We start from the raw sequence: 18,547 nt of genomic DNA, 5'->3' as shown, positions 1-18,547 counted from the left end.
GGAAGTGACAAATTCGCCACTTCCCTGACGCAGGTCAAAAACCACGGTAGCGCTGCGGCAATGTGGCCCGGAAGTCATGTTAGTCTATGGCGACACTTGGATTTATAAAAATTCAGCAACATGATGTTGCGGCGCGCATGTGTGGAAGCGTATTTTAACAATATGCTTCCTTGCGCTTCCGCAAACCCAAAGCAGGAAGTGACGGCAAGCACGTGTCACTTCCTGCTTGGCCGGTGGGCAGACAGGGAACACCGCGCAATAGCGTGAGAGGTATTCTAAACGATTAATAATAAAACCTTTTCAAAAATAACATTAAGGAACGACCGTTCTTAGTAGAAATGTGCGGAAAATCCCGCACCTGTGTTCTTTGGTCGCACTACTACGCAGGCAATACTTTCACGCATGTGCTTTAATAAAAATGATCGTTGTACGTCAGTTAATTATTTGTACACACATACAATGATAACAGACCATTGGTCAAACGATTCCAACAGGTTCGATCATGGCCGACTCCCGATATCGGTCATTTCATTGGGTTGTTGATGGTCAGTCGCTGTTGGTTGCTGCCCATAAATCGGTCAAAACCTCGTTAATCGGTTGTTTTATTAGGCTTACGACCAATTTTTATATAATGTGTGTACATAGCTTTATCCGAAAACTGTAGGAGGAAAAGCGATAATAACGGAAAAATAGCGGAATAACGATAAGCTAAAAAATCATATATTGGCTTTATTCTGCACAACATAATAACAATATTTCTTGCCTAAATAATAATTAACCACTTTACCATTACCACCAGGGGCGTAGAAACACGTACCGTCCCTGGTGGTGCCACCACTGTCCGCGCTCCCGCGCTTGTGCACGCCGCCGCCCACTCGCCCGGAGATCAATGAACGGGAAAAACCGTTCCCGTTCGTTGATCTCAGCCCCCCAGCAATGATCGGCTGCTTCTATGAGAAGCAGCACGATCATTGTGATTTTCCCAGCCTCATTGTGCTTCCTGTAAGCATACTTCTGGATGCTTACAGGTCGCATGAACATAAAATTACTGTGGCCATCTTGTGGCCAAATAGTAAAACTACATCCAAAAACATTTTTCATAAAATAAATACCTAGTTTTACACTATAAATTAACTCATTACCTCCCACACGCCCCAATTTTTTTTTGTAATAAAAAGAAAAAAAAATACATAAATAGTTACCTTAGGGACTGAACTCTTTAAATTTTTATGTCAAGAGGGTATAACACTGTTACTTTATAAACTATGGGCTTGTAATTAGGGATGGACGCAAAACTGAAAAAATGCACCTTTATTTCCAAATAAAATATTGGCGCCAAACATTGTGATAGGGACATAATTTAAACGGTGTAATAACCGGGACAAATACAATACGTGGGATTTAATTATGGAGGCATGTATTATTTTAAAACTATAATGGCCGAAAACTGAGAAATAATGATTTTTTTCAGTTTTTTTCTTATTCATCCTGTTAAAATTAATTTACAGTAAAGTAGTTCTTAGCAAAATGTACCACCCAAAGAAAGCCTAATTGGTGGCGGAAAAAACAAGCTATAGATCAGTTCATTGTGATAAGTAATGATAAAGTTATAGACGAATGAATGGAAGGAGCGCTGAAAGGTGAAAATTGCTCTGGTGGTCAAGTGGTTAAATCTGCCCTGGCCATGTTAATGCAGAGATTAACTGCCAGAGTATGCTACCTAACTGCCAGAGCATGCGACCTGGCATTATGACATACCAGAGCATGCGATCTGGCATGTGCCACCTCCTTACCCTCAACATCCCAAATGTTGAGGGTAAGGAGGGGACAGCCTGATATACATCTGTGCCGAATTACTGCCCGCAAGCCCTGCTGGTTCCAGAGATAAGAGTATAAGGACCTATCTTGTGAACCAGCAGGGCTGGGGGGCTGATATTTTGCACATGGGCAAATTGGAGGGTCTCCTCCCTACCCTCAAACTTTGGGGTGTACAAGGGGAATAACTGCTGAGATATTGGAGGTGGTTGGCACTGAGCTTGTCCTGTGTTAGTCAGTGGGACAGCACTGGACAGCACAGACACTACTGCAGCCAGTGACACAGCGATGATCAATGTGTGTTTTACATTAGCTGGACCAGTGCTGTGTCTGCTCTGCTGCATATTCAGTTCCAACATAGGGCAGCAGCAGGGGCGTAGCAATAGGGGGTGCAGAGGTAGCGACCGCATCGGGGCCCTTGGGCCAGAGGGGCCCTGTAGGGCCCTCCCTGAACTTCAGCATTAGCTCTCTATTGGTCCTGTGCTCATAATAATCAGTTCTATAGATGCTTTGAATAGTGGTAATCATTAACAAACTGTTCCCCATCCCCTTATTGCACCTCTGACACTGTAGTTGCCATTGGCAGGTTTTGGCACGCCATATCATTTGTTATGTACAGAGTGCTTGGGGGGCCCCATGTAAAACTTGCATCGGGGCCCGCAGCTCCTAAGCTACGCCGCAGCAGTATAATATGTTTGACATGAATAGAAATTAATTTCTGTTTTTTTTATGCTGGAAAATGCTTCTGTTCATTAAGGTGATCCAAAACTTATTAGCATTCGTTTGGTGCTGGCAATGCTGAAAATTGTAAGTCTACCTGCTCATTGCTAGATTTATTTTAAAATAGAGTGACCAGATTTTTGCGGGTCCAACCTGGGTGGGGGGGGGGGGCATTGGCGACAAGTGGTGGGACTGAGAAGCGTGCAGCGGCGAAAAATGGGTGTGGCCATGACATTGTATGGGCGGAGCTAATGTAATGATGTGACAGCGAGGCATAAGAAAGCAGTGTTTACGCCATGATGTGGTCAAACGAGACTTCGCATCATGGGTGTGCAGAAACTGTGTGATGCTAATAGTATACCGTAACCACAAAGCAGCAAACATAGCCATCTATGACCATTAAATAATAAATGCAGTAACAGTTACCCCAGACACCAGAAAATAAACGCAATGGGCAACATGTCAGTACAAAATAAACGCAAAGCGGGCAACATGTCAGTACAAAATAAACGCAATGCGGGCAAACATGTCAGTACAAAATAAACGCAATGCGGGCAACATGTCAGTACAAAATAAATGCAATGCGGGCAAACATGTCAGTACAAAATAAACGCAATGCGGGCAAACCTGTCAGTACAAAATAAACGCAATGCGGGCAAACATGTCAGTACAAAATAAACGCAATGCGGGCAAACATGTTAGTACAAAATAAACGCAATGCGGGCAAACATGTCAGTACAAAATAAACCCAATGTGGGCAAACAAGTCAGTACAAAATAAACGCAATGCGGGCAACATGTCAGTACAAAATAAACGCAAGGCGGGCAAACATGTCAGTACAAAATAAACGCAAGGCGGGCAAACATGTCAGTACAAAATAAACGCAATGCGGGCAACATGTCAGTACAAAATAAACGCAATGCGGGCAAGCATTTCACAAGAAAATAAATGCAATGGGAGCACATTTCACCTGTAAAAGAAAGCATTTCTGGCAAAATTCTCACCTGGCAAAAATCTCCGGCCTCTGGTGCGCTGCTCCCGGGACCATCTTGCTCCTGATCTTGTCTCCCGCGCTGGCAGGGCTACGGCAAGATGGCGCCCGAAGCCCTGTACTGGAGACACAAATAGTCTCCAGTACAGGGCTTCGGCAGCCATCTTGCCGTAGCCCTGCTCGCCTGCCGGTGTCGGAACACTGGAAGACTAAGGAGGCTGGAGCGGGACTGCAGGCAATGAACTGGCACGCCGTCTAGGGTTCCGGGTCGGGTGCAGGTAGTGGGGCTGTAGGTGCGGGTATCAAATTCACCAGGAAGCGGGTTGCGGGTCGTGGTGCAGGTAGCGGGGCTGTGGGTGCGGGTATCAAATTCACCAGAAAGTGGGTTGCGGGTCGGGGTGCAGGTAGTGGGGCTGTGGGTGCGGGTATCAAATTCACCAGAAAGCGGGTTGCAGGTCGGGGTGTAGGTAGCAGGGCTGTAGGTGTGGGTATCAAATTCATCAAAAAGCGGGGTGCGGGTAGCGGGGCTGTGGGTGCGGGTATCAAATTCACCAGAAAGCGGGTTGCGGGTCGGGATGCAGGTAGCGGGGCTGTAAGTGCGGTTATCAAATTCTGACTGTCCTCTAACTGTCTCCTTTCCATTTACAGACGTATCTACAAATCCTTTGACCTGTGGAAGACTACTGTGTGACCAGCGATTGCTGTGAGTATTGCAGTGATATTAACCACTTCACACCTAGACCTTCTTCCCCTATTGGACAGTTGACATTTTAGCTATGCCGCTATTTAATAAGATGTAACTTTATCACTACTTATGACACCTGAAGGTGGCCATACATTAGGTGTCAGGGCGGCTGGTTGACCATCTGTTTCAATAGTTATAATAGGTTTGGTTTAGTTGAATGTATGGATTGGACAGGCTGTAGATGTAGGGCCGATTTGCTCGATCGGGTGCACGGTGGCAGTGGATGATAGGCTAGAAAGGAAGAAATCGGCACCAGATGCTGCTGGCAGGCTGTGTAGGGGTTAAATGTGGATAATCCAATGTGCCTCCGGAGTAGTTCAATTGAACTCATATTGTAGAAAAACAGGATCCGGGCACCAGGGAACTGCAGAAATCCACACTTTCATTTCATCCCTAAACAAGACAGATACAAAGTGAACAGGGCTGGTCTTACAGCTGTTTCACAAGCAGCACGCTTGCTTCCTCAGAGACCAAGAGCCCCGCCATAATGAAGCATTAAATACATCCAATGATAGACGTTTAGCAAAAAAAGAGAGATGAGAGGGAAGGAGTAGCTCACTCACAGCCATTGTAGACCTGCTTATTACCGAGCTTGTACTTTAGCAGATAGAACGTCCTGAGCCTCCCAGCGTGCACAGCGTATAGGCTCCACCCCTATCAGGGTTGGTGCAGTACGGAGTTTCCTCCAGTCAGAGTCACCGGCCTGTGTTGCGGGTGACATCATCATTCTGCATGCATTCTGCCGGGTGGTATCAATGAGCCGGCTTCCGCATTCCACTCTCGGCTGGTTGCCCAGGGAACGCGTACATGACGTTGCGTGCACTCTGCCTCCTCCTGTAAATACATAGGATAATAGAAACAAAATGATTAATTAAAATCAGCAGTGTATAAAGGCTTAATTTACACGAAGCATAGCTTAACATCCAAGCATGAAACACATGATAAAAATAGAAAAAAAGCAGAATAAAGCAAGAATAATATTTCTGTAAATCACCAGTACACGGTGGCAGTGGCGTGCAATATCGGGACGAGCGACAAATGCAGCAGAAGCTCTAGCACTGTCCCCCAATGTAAAATGCTCCCTCTGGTGCAGTATACTTTACCTGTCCGTCGTTGGCTCTGTGTTACACGCGCCCCACGTGATTGCCGGCGTAACGTGGGCGTGTGTGTGATGTCACATGCACCCAGGATGTGGTGTCACAAGGCCGATTCCCGAGAGATTTGATGGTGAAATCGATCAGGAATTGGCCTGTGGTGTATGGGCAGACAAAAGATCTCTCTCCGATCAGATTCAATCAGAAAGAGATGTCTCTTGGTTGATCTGCCCACACAGCTGATGTATGGGCACCTTTAGTGATCTATAAAGCATTTTTTTCAGGACAAACTAGACATCCTTTGGGTTTTTTCCCCTCAGGAGTTATTTTATTTCTTATGCATATTAACCCCCATTGGCGTTATGATTCTTTCCGGATTTTAGGGTCTAAAAGTGGTGCAATTTTTTTTGCACCCTATCAGACCCTAAAACCTGGAAAACAACCATGCTGCCAGGGAGATCTGCAGCAGTTCTGCAATCACTCACCTCCCTGGCTCCAGCGCTGCAGTTAGTATAGGTAGCCAGAAAATGCTCCCCCCAGTATAGGTAATCAGAGAGTGCTCCTCCCAGTATAGCTAGTCAGAGAGTGCTCCTCCCAGTATACCTAGTCAGAGAGTGCTCCCCACAGTATAGGTAACCAGAGTGGCCCCCTTCTGTACGTAGCCAGAGAGTTCTCCCCCAGTATAGGTAGCCAGAGAGTGCTCCCCCAGTATAGGTAATCAGAGTGGCCCCCTTCTGTAGGTAGCCAGAGAGTTCTCCCCCAGTATAGGTAGCCAGAGAGTGCTCCCCCAGTATAGGTAGCCAGAGAGTGCTCCCCCCCAGTATAGCTAGCCAGAGAGGGCTCCCCCAGTATAGGTACCCAGAGAGTGCTCCCCAGTATAGGTAGCCCCAGAGTGCTCCCCCCCCCCAGTATAGCTAGCCAGAGAGTGCTCTCCCAGTATAGGTATCCAGAGAGTGCTCCCCAGTATAGGTAGCAAGAGAGTGCTCCCCCCCAGTATAGCTAGCCAGAGAGTGCTTCCCCAGTATAGGTACCCAGAGAGTGCTCCCCCAGTATAGCTAGCCAGAAAGTGCTCCCCCCCTCCAGTATAGGTAGCCAGAGAGTTCTCCCCCAGTATAGGTAGCCAGAGAGTGCTCCCCCCCCAGTATAGGTACCCAGAGAGTGCTCCCCCCTAGTATAGGTACCCAGAGAGTGCTCTCCCAGTACAGGTACCCAGAGAGTGCTCCCCCCCAGTATAGGTACCCAGAGAGTGCTCCCCCAGTATAGGTACCCAGAGAGTGCTCCCCCCCAGTATAGCTAGCCAGAGAGTGCTCCCCCCAGTATAGGTAACTAGAGAGTGCTCCCCCAGTATAGGTACCCAGAGAGTTCTCCCCCAGTATAGGTATCCAGAGAGTGCTTCCCCCCCCCCCAGTATAGCTAGCCAGAGAGTGCTCCCCCAGTATAGGTACCCAGAGAGTGCCCCCCCCCAGTATAGGTAGCCAGAGAGTGCTCCCCCCAGTATAGCTAGCCAGAGAGTGCTCCCACAGTATAGGTAGCCAGAGAGTGCCCCCCCCCCCCCCAGCATAGCTAGCCAGAGAGTGCTCCCCCAGTATAGTTACCCAGTGAGTGCTCCCCCAGTATAGGTAGCCAGAGAGTGCTCCCCCCAGTATAGGTAACTAGAGAGTGCTCCCCCCAGTATAGGTAACCAGAGTGGCCCCCTTCTATAGGTAGCCAGAGAGTGCTTCCCCCAGTATAAGAAGATGGGCTACATGTGGCCGGATCCTGATGCCCTCTTTCCATATACCCTTCCGGGCTGCGTCTCTGAGTGTGGCTTAGGGTTCTCCATTTTATAAACTGAAAATTAACCCCGAGCAACACTTGGAAAAAACACTAGGGGGTTAAGTAACATGTGAAGGCTAATTCTCTATAGTGACCACACATCTCCAGCTAGTCCTGCCAATCACAGGGGACTGAGACCCCTTTTCTGACCTTTTTTTCTTGTATTACTGTTATTATTATTATTGTGTATAAGGAATGTTATCGTACTATATTACCCAGTCTGCCACTGAGGCCTGATTTATATTTAGCTGTGTTTTTATTGGGTATCGGAAAATGTTATTGCATCACTATGGCTAATGTGACGTCACACAGACCATGTGATCTTAATGTTTCTTTTGTTCTATTCTCTACAGAATTATGTCTAATTTTGAGGACCCAAAGACTTTGAGCCTTCCATCCATGTCGTGAGTATATCCATATGCTGTTCAGTAACCCTCCTGTAACATTAGCAATAGCTAATAACATCTTGCTTTCTTATATAGTGAGGATCCAATCCAAACAATGGATCTGTTGGACTCTAGCTTGCAAATTGTGTAATGCTGGGCATAGACGGTTCATTTCATATTATCAATCGAGCCGCTGATGGCTCGATTGATAATATTCAACCTGTCCAATCACCGCGACGGGTCGATACCGCGGTCGATCCCCGCTGTCCGATGCACGTGCGGACGAGCGGAGATGCGGCGGCATTGAGCCGTTGGCTCGATACCAGCCCATAAACGAACCATCTATGCCCAGCATAAGTATATCCATACATGTGCAGCATCTCTCCAATAGTGTCTTTATATAGAGGTAATAGATTGATGTCCATATAGAGAGGCAGTAGCTGGTGAATTTACTTTTCTGTTTTTTTTTTCTCTTATAGACCTTGATATGGACATGTGAGTATAACCATGGGGGGTGCAGAAAGACTACCTAATTCTACTATGGCGGGTGCACAAAGGCTACCTAATACTACTATAGGGGGTGCAGAAAGACTACCTAATACTACTATGGGGGGTGCACAAAGGCTACCTAATACTACTATGGGTTGTGCACAAAGACTACCTAATACTACTATGGGGGGGGGGGGTGCATGAAAGCTACCAAATACTACCATGGGGGTGCACAAACACTACCTAATACTACTATGGGGGGGGGGGGGCATGACGGCTACCAAATACTACCATGGGGGTGCACAAAGACTATCTAATAATACTGTGGGGGTGCATGAAGGCTACTTAATACTACAAAGAGGTGCATGAAGTCTGTCTAATACTACTATGGGGGTTCACAAAGACCACCTAAGACTATATTATAAGGGGTGTACAAAGGCTACCTAATACTACTATTGAGGGTGTACAAAGTCTACATAATACTTCCATGGGGGAGCACAAAGGCTACCTATTACTACTATGGGGGAGCTGAAAGGATACCTAAAACTACTATGGAGGGGGGTGTACAAGGGATACCAAATACTACTATGGAGGTGGGGGGGGCGTAAAAAGGTCACCTAATACTAAACTATCTGGGCATTAAGTGTGCACCCAAAAATGACTTAATACTACTATCGGAGTGAGTGGATCCAAAAGCTTTCTAATTCTATAATTTGGGAATGATAAGGGGGCACAAGTGCTACCTAACACTACTGTATGGGGTGGGGGTGATGGATGGGGGCCACAAAGGCTACCTAATGCTGCTACCTGGGAGGAGGGATGTAACAAGAGACCACATAACCTACCTAATACTGTCTGGGGAGGTGGGTGATGGAGGGCCACAGAGGCTCCCTAGTATTGCTATTTGTGTTACTTTACTCTTCCTGTATCTGACACAGTTTTTGTTTCTCTCATTACAGTGAGGACCGTGAGTTTTCAGACAGTGACTCAGTAAGTACACCCGACATGGCATGTAAGGAATGGATGGAAGTTGTTGTTGTTGTTGTTGAATATAACGTAATAACATGAAATACTAATTTGTGTCTTTCCACTTTTCTCTTTTCAGTCTGATTTTGAAAATGGCGGGTATCTTGACTGTAAGTATGAACATTTGTACACACACCGGACCAGCAACGGTAATGGCAGAGCTACAATTGGAGTATGATGGAGAAATTACTCACATCTGCCATCTATACCGAGGAGAGGGCTACCTAATGCTGGGGGCACATCTGCTATCTATACTGAGGAGGGAGGCTACCTAATAATACTGGGGGCACATCTGCTATCTATACTGAGGAGGGAGGCTACCTAATACTGGGGGCACATCTGCTATCTATACTGAGGAGGGAGGCTACCTAATACTGGGGGCACATCTGCTATCTATACTGAGGATGGAGGCTACCTAATACTGGGGGCACATCTGCTATCTATACTGAGGAGGGAGGCTACCTAATACTGAGGGCACATCTGCTATCTATACTGAGGAGGAAACTACCTAATACTGGGGGCACATCTGCTATCTATACTGAGGAGGGAGGCTACCTAATACTGAGGGCACATCTGCTATCTATACTGAGGAGGAAACTACCTAATACTGGGGGCACATCTGCTATCTATACTGAGGAGGGAGGCTACCTAATACTGGGGGCACATCTGCTATCTATACTGAGGAGGAGACTACCTAATACTGGCAGGGGCAAATCCAGGATTTCCAAGGGGGGGTTCCTGAAAGTGGCGTGTGGGCGTGGCCAAAATATGGTGTGGGTGGAGCCAAATACTAGCAGTTTCTAGGCTAAATTGCACCCAGGGTGAGGGCGTAAAATGCGCCCCCAACGTGGAGACAGGTATAGGTGCCCGCAGTATAGGTAGCCAGCTATAGGTCCCCCCCAGTATAGGTAGCCCATATAGTTGCCCCCAGTATAGGTTAGATAGGTATATGCCCCCCAGTATAGATTAGATAGGTATATGCCCCCCAGTATAGGTTAGATAGGTATATGCCCCCCAGTATAGGTTAGATAGGTATATGCCCCCCAGTATAGGTTAGATAGGTATATGCCCCCCAGTATAGGTTAGATAGGTATATGCCCCCCAGTATAGGTTAGATAGGTATATGCCCCCCAGTATAGGTTAGATAGGTATATGCCCCCTAGTATAGGTTAGATAGGTATATGCCCCCAGTATAGGTTAGATAGGTATATGCCCCCCAGGATAGATTAGATAGGTATATGCCCCCCAGTATAGGTTAGATAGGTATATGCCCCCCAGTATAGGTTAGATAGGTATATGCCCCCCAGTATAGGTTAGATAGGTATATGCCCCCCAGGATAGATTAGATAGGTATATGCCCCCCAGTATAGGTTAGATAGGTATATGCCCCCCAGTATAGATTAGATAGGTATATGCCCCCCAGTATAGGTTAGATAGGTATATGCCCCCCAGGATAGATTAGATAGGTATATGCCCCCCAGTATAAGATAGGTGAAGGAAGGTGCCCGCCCCCTGTGTGGGGAGAAGATTGCCCGGGGGAGAAGACAGAATAAAATGATGGAGGCGCCAGCCGCGCTAATAAGGGATGCGGGAACCGGCTTTATTCCTCGCTCCCTCCCTCCCTCTGAATGCCCCCACCTGCGGTGAATGTGTGCCGGCTCCCCCATGAGTGTGTGCGCAGCGGAGCGGTAGGTCCTCTTACCGCAGATCAGGCGCACCAGCAACTGGAGTCTCATGCTTCCTGTGACGTCATGGTAAACAGGAAGCATGAGACTCCAGTTGCTGGTGCGCCTGATCTGCGGTAAGAGGACCTACCGCTCCGCTGCGCACACACTCATGGGGAAGCCGGGCACACATTCACTGCAGGTGAGGGGCATTCAGAGGGAGGGAGGGAGGGAGGGAGGGAGCGAGGAATAAAGCCGGCTCCCGCATCCCTTATTAGCGCGGCTGGCGCCTCCATCATTTTCTTCTGTCTTCTCTCCCCAGCCGGCCGGGCCATGCGGCAGCCCCACTTCCAGTCCCGGTGCAGGGGGGTGTTCTAGACACTCAGAACAACCCCCTCCGTGCGCCACTGACTGGGGGCACATCTGCTATCTATACTGAGGAGGGGAAACCTAATACTGGGGGCACATCTGCTTTCTATACTGAGGAGGGGGCTACCTAATACTGGGGGCACATCTGCTATCTATACTGAGGAGGAGACTACCTAATACCGGGGGCACATCTGCTATCTATACTGAGGAGGGGAAACCTAATACTGGGGGCACATCTGCTATCTATACTGAGGAGGAGACTACCTAATACTGGGGGCACATCTGCTATCTATACTGAGGAGGAGACTACCTAATACTGGGGGCACATCTGCTATCTATACTGAGGAGGGGAAACCTAATACTGGGGGCACATCTGCTATCTATACTGAGGAGGGGGCTACCTAATACTGGGGGCACATCTGCTATCTATACTGAGATGGAGACTACCTAATACTGGGGGCACATCTGCTATCTATACTGAGGAGGGGAAACCTAATACTGGGGGCACATCTGCTATCTATACTGAGGAGGGGCTACCTAATACTGGGGGCACATCCAGGGCCGGCCCTAGACTATTTGCAGCCTGAGGCAAAAAAAAAATTTCCGCCGCCACCCCCCCCCCGGTGGGGGGCGCGCTCTGGGGGGCCGCCGAGCTGGAGGGGTAGCTGGCAGGACAGGGGTATTGGGCCTAGCGGCGGGGAGGGGGTCGTACCCCCCCCCTCCCTCGCCTGGGTCCCCCGTGCTCCGCTCCCCTCCAGCCTTAAATACAAGCAGCCGCTATGTGTAAGACGCACGGGCGGGGAGGACTCACCTCTTCCCAGCGTGCGCTCCACTGACATCACTTCCTGCAACGCTGCAGGAAGTGACGTCAGTGGAGCGCACACTTGGAACGAGGAAGAGGTGAGTTCTACCCGCCCGTGCCTCTTACACATAGCGGCTGCTTGTATTTAAGGCTGGAGGGGAGCGGAGCACGGGGGACCCAGGCGAGGGAGGGGGGGGGTCCGACCCCCCTCCCCGCCGCTAGGCCCAATACCCCCGTCTTGCCAGCTACCCCTCCAGCTCGGCGGCCGGCTCCCCGCACCCACGGACGGGCGGGTGCCGCCCCTGGAATTTTGCCGCCTGAGGCAAAAGTTTCACCCCGCCTCATGAGCGGGCCGGCCCTGGGCACATCTGCTATCTATACTGAAGAGGGGAAACCTAATACTGGGGGCACATCTGCTATCTATACTGAGGAGGGGGCTACCTAATACTGGGGGCACATCTGCTATCTATACTGAGGAGGGGGCTACCTAATACTGGGGGCACATCTGCTATCTATACTGTCAGTGCAGGACACTATTATTACTATAGGGCAGAACCAGCTTATCCCACAAAGCTTTCAATACTCCAACTATTCTGTGCCTGATATTTTTGGACAATCTCACTAATATTCTCTCTTTTATTTTCAGCCCTCGGAAGAGACGAACTGTAAGTCATTTTCCTTTGTCTACAAAGCCTTCAGGTGCAACTCGAAAAATTAGAATATCGTTCAAAAGTTAATTTATGACAGCAATTCAACTTAAAAGGTTAAACTAATATGTGAAATAGACCGATTATATGCAAAGCGAGATATTTCAAGCCTTAATTTTTTTTATCATTTTGATGATTATGGCTTACAGTTTATGAAAACCCCAAAGTCTAAATCTCAGACAATTAGAATATTGTGAAAATGTTCCATATTCTAGGCTCAAAGTGTCAGACTCTAATCAGCTAATTAATCCAAAAGACCTGCAATGGGTTCTTATTTCATGTATAAGTTTCACCTTTTAAGTTGAATGACTGAAATTAACCTGCTGGGCGGTCTGGACGAGCTCAGCTCGTCCAGTACCGCCGGAGCCTGCCGCTCAGGCCCTGCTGGGCCGATTTGGCTCAAATAAAAAGCAGCACACGCAGCCGGCACTTTGCCAGCCGCGTGTGCTGCCTGATCGCCGCCGCTCTGCGGCGATCCGCCGCGAGCAGCGGCGAAAGAGGGCCCCCCTAGCCGCCTGAGCCCAGCGTAGCCGGAACAAAAAGTTCCGGCCAGCGCTAAGGGCTGGATCGGAGGCGGCTGACGTCAGGACGTCGGCTGACGTCGATGACGTCACTCCGCTCGTCGCTATGGCAACGATGTAAGCAAAACAAGGAAGGCCGCTCATTGCGGCCTTCCTTGTTTATTCTGGGCGCCGGAGGCGATCGGAAGATCGCCTCCGGAGCGCCCTCTAGTGGGCTTTCATGCAGCCAACTTTCAGTTGGCTGCATGAAATAGTTTTTTTTTTATTAAAAAAAAACCCTCCCGCAGCCTGCCTGGCGATCTTAATAGAACGCCAGGCAGGTTAATGGACTTTTGCACGATATATCAACTTTTTTGAGTTTTACCTGTTTATATTTACTTATAGTATAAACAGATGTGTGATATACATGCTTTCTATGTGTCATATATGACATTTTTCAGAATATAAGACACACCTAGGTTTAGAGGGTTAACATCAGGGAAATAATATATATACTAAACCTGGTGCGTCCATGTTCCAGGAGCATCTAGACGTTCTCCCCTATTGTCCTTCTGTGTTCCCTTCTGTCCACCATGTATCCTCTTTTGACCCCTGTGTCCTCCTTTACCCCCCATGTCCTCCTGTCACTGTGTGTCCCCTTCTATTCCCCTGTGTTGTCCTCTAGTTCCCCCTGTCTTCCCTCCTATACCCCTGAGTGGTCCACCTGTCCCCCTGTATCCCCTCCTGTCCCCCCCATGTGATCCTCTGGTTCCCATATGTCTTCTCCACTGGCCCTGTGTAAGAATAATTTGCGGCAGCATCAGCTCACCTCACCAGCGATTCCGGTGCCGATCAGCAGACCTCTCCTCTCCTGCGTGGCTTTCCCTAGTGATGGCTTCTGCTAGTGACGCGATCAGTAGAAGCCTTCACTAGGAGGAGCAGCTCGGGAGATGAGAGGTTTGCTGATCGGTGCTGGAATCAAAAATTTTGAGGTTTATATTGGGGGCAGTTCATCCCTTGCATAATTTGCTACTGTAATTTTAATGCATGTAGTGTGCCTCTAATTTGCTGATGGGCCTCCGCAGACCATTTATAAGGCAGGTGCTGCTGGGAAGTGCTCTTACCTACTGTGTGTATTTTTGTATAAATTGGGGGGGTGAAGGGAATGTCCTTGGTGGTGTGGGCAGTTGTGGATGATTCCCCCAAGTGATGAGAGCACTGAGAGGCACTGTCTGCGCTGCTCCTGCCACCCCTGGGGTGTGTTTTGCAGAACGGGTCCTGGGTGGTGTGAGCGCCCGAGGCCCCGTCTGTACTGTGCACCTCTGTGTACATTTAGACTTTTAATCAGAAAACTAAGGTGGGTTGCCAAGAAGGGAAGATTAGTGAGTTTGCAGCCCAGTGGCGTAGCAATAGGGGTTGCAAAGGTCTTGACCGCACCAGGGCCCTTGAGCCAGAGGGGCCCCAAAGGACCCACACCCAACAGCAGCATAATGCTAGGCATACATGGGTCGATCCGGCGGCCGATTAGCCGCCGGATTGACCTCCGCCACGTCCCCGTGGATCGATTACCGCTCGTCCCCGCCGGCGCTCCTTATCAGCCGGTCGATTCCCCACTATTGGCCGCCGGCGGGGATCGAGCGGGGAATCTATCCGGTAGGTCATCGGACCTGTTGGATATTATCAATCGAGCCATCAGTGGCTCGATTGATAAGGAGAGTTTCTCCCGTGTATGCCCAGCATTAGCTCTTTATTGGTCCTGTGCTTGTAATGATCATTTTTATAAATGCTTTAAATGATAATAATCATTAACAAGCTGTTCCCCATCCCCTCCTTGCACCTGACACAGTGATTTCCTTGGCAGGTTTTGGTGCCCCGTATCAATTGTTATGTTTAGAGTGCTTGGGGGGGGGGGGGCATGTAAAACTTATAGCCCTAAGAATAGGGGTTAGACCCACAGGGAGTATTGTTTGAAGAAATAAGCTTAGCAGCTGTCACATTATCATATACTACTGATAGCAGTTTTCTCACCTTCACTGACTTGTGTTCCTGTATTGTTCAGCAGGTGGAGGGATTGCTGTTGTAGATGTTTAAAACATGTCCAATTTCAAGCAAAGATAACTCATTATTCTCTCTTTCATCTTTTAGCTATCTTGCTACTCGTCTGGCTTCTGCCCTTTTCATCAGGGACATCCTGTGCGAGCCACGTCCGGAGTGAGTATCGCATCTGCTATTCACTTATTGTTTATAAAATGTTTTTATTGTATGTGTAATGTTATTGTGGGAAGGTGAACATATGAAGTGACTAGTCTGGCGAACACCACTAATGCTGGGCATACACGGTCAGATAATTCTTATCAATCGAGCCGCTGATGGCTCGATTGATAAGATCCAACCTGTCCGATACCCCGCCGGATCGATACTGCGCTCGATACCGGTGGGGAGAACAATGGGTAGAAATGAGCGTCTGATTAGCAGCGCCCGCGGGGACGAGTGGGAATCGATCTGCGTGCACGCGCGGACGAGTGGTGACGCGCCGGCATCGAGAGGCTGGCTCGATACCGACGCAAAAACGAACTGTGTATGCCCAGCATAAGGCTCCCTGCACACTGCAAATCTGTTTTCTGATTCCGATTCCGTTTCCGATTTTCAATTCCGATTTTCCCTGAATACATTCAACAGAAAAATGGATCAAAAAACACAGCATGCAGTAAAGATTAAAAATCAGAATCGGAGATAAAAATCGGAATCGGAAATGCATGCAGTGCACACTGCATGCATTTCCGATTCAGATTCCGCTTTTTAATCGGTTTTTACCTCCGATTCAGATTTTTAATCTTTACTGCATGCTGCGTTTTTTGATCCGTTTTTCTGTTGAATGTATTCAGGGAAAATCGGAATTGAAAATCGGAATCAGAATCGGAAAAAGGATTTACAGTGTGCAGGGAGCCTTAGATTGTTTAGTGATACACACACACTCACACACACTCACACACACATGCACTCACACACATGCACACACGCACACACATACACACGCACACACATAAACACGCACACATGCACGCACACGCATACACACACACACACTCACGCACACACATACACACACACTCATGCACACTCATGCACACATACACGCACACGCACGCGCACACCCACCCAGGATTAACAGGCAATCCTGTGAAGGTGGCCGCTAATGATACAATTTGCTGAATGATCTTTAACAAACGATTCTTCTTAATGATTGGAAATGATCGTTTGGGACCACTGATGGACATAGATCTCTTAACCAGTCCGATCACATTGACAGGATTGATCCAAAATTTGGATCCAGTTCATTAATCTGATCGGATTGGTTAGGAGATATTCATCCATTAGTGGTCCCAAGTGATCATTTCCGATCGTTCATAAGAAGAATTGTTTATAAATGATCATTCAGCAAATTGAATCATTAGTGGCCTAGGAACACTCTATGCAGAAACGCTAGCGTTGTGGAAATCGCACATAATGTAAGTCAAAGAACCGCATGGAAAAACGCATGTTTACATTCTTCAATGTGCGTATTTTAAAATGTAGGACTTGCTGCATATTTTTTCCAAAAGGCATCTAAAACTTACATAATGAATGTCAATGGTGACGCAGAGGTATTGCGTTTTAGTGCGTTTTTTTTTTTAATTTTTCTTTTTTAAACCAAGTTTGGTGATTTATTTCCGCTTCCTGCTGGCTTCCTAGTGATTACTATAAAATGCATATCAAAAACGCATACAAAACACATGTGTGATTTATATATGCAAACCGCAAACGCATTAAAACACACGCAAAATTCAAGAAAACGCATGTGCAGAGCAAAAACGCAAACACGCTCAAAACGCAAGAAAAAGCACAAATGGGTATGCAGCAAAACGATAACTTTCCCGCACTGCCTAGTGTGTTCCCCATAAGAGGATCTGGGAAGCATCAGGCTGGGAGCACACTAGGCGTTGCATGAAAGGTTATGTTTTGCGGCATATGCGTTTGTGCGTTTTGAGTGCGTTTGCATTTCGCACATGCTTTTTTTGCACTTAGCTTACAATTTTTATGCATATGCGTTTAACACGTAAAAATTGCATTTGCGTTTTTGTGTGTTTTGTATGCATTTTATGCTAATTACTAGGAAGTTAACAGGAAGCTGAAATACTTACAACTTGGTTTAAAAAAAAACCGCATAAAGAAATGCATAGAAAACACAATACAAAGTTAAACCACTGCATCACCATTGACATACATTAGGTGCATTTTAGCTGCGGAAACACAATGCGATCCGCAAGCATATCAGAAAGTGCATAGTCTGCGTTATCTGATGTTTTCATCCATGCTTTGCATTCACCATGGAATCACAATGCAGGGTTGGATGCATTTTGCTGCGTTTGCGGTGCAATTCCATTTATTAATTATTTATTGGGGGACTAGCAGGGCACTAATTCTTCTTCATCATTTCATTACAGGATGAGGCAGAGGTCACTAATATTGCTCAGATCTGGCTATATACAGATGTGTTATGATAATATGATGGCTCATGTAATCATTCTGTCTCCTGTATTCCTTAGGTTTGGCCTGGCCATCGTGCAGACCCGCCTGACCAGACACCATGGACCGATGCCGTAAGTATTTAATTATTGTTATTTATTGGATTTATATAGCACCAACATATTACGCAGCGCTGTACAATAAATTAGGTTACAGACATTGATAATAGGGGTTACAGAAAACACAATACAGGTAATAAGCAATAAGAGACACAATGCCAGATCAGGCACTAGAGTAGTAATGCAGATTCATGTTAATCGATGAGCAGAACACACAATCAGATAGGATACACACAGGGGCATCACAATAGGGGTTGCAGAGGTTGCGACCACATCGGGGCCTTTGGGCCAGAGAGGCCCTCCCTCAACTACTGTATTAGCTCTTTATTGGCCCTGTGCTCATAATAATTACTTTTATAGATACTTTGAATAGTGGTAATCATTAGCACACTATTCCCTATCCCATTCTTGCTCCTCTGACACTGTGGTTGTCATTGGCAGGTTTTGGTGCGGCGTATCATTTGTTATGTATAGAGTGCTTACGGGGCCCCAATGTAAAACTTGCATCGGGGCCCACAGCTCCTCAGCTATGCCACTGAATACACAAGGAGGGAGGATCCTGCCAAAGGCTTGCGATCTAAAGGGAGGGGGGGGGGGTGTCACAATAGGAGTTTGTTGTCAGATACGTGTGCAGTCAGATGAGTGGGACACACACAGACAATACTTGTAGGTGCATTTTGTTGTCTTTTACTTGTATGCTGAGATCATGTCTGCTTTATTCCCTGCAGATCGTACGAAGACATGCAGAACCCAACACCCGAGAACGTGTGGGGGTAAGTATTACCACTGACCAATCAGC

This window comes from Hyperolius riggenbachi, chromosome 5 (assembly GCF_040937935.1).
Source record: "Hyperolius riggenbachi isolate aHypRig1 chromosome 5, aHypRig1.pri, whole genome shotgun sequence".
Taxonomy (NCBI): Eukaryota; Metazoa; Chordata; class Amphibia; order Anura; family Hyperoliidae; genus Hyperolius; species Hyperolius riggenbachi.
Note: the sequence above shows the minus strand (reverse complement) of the source record.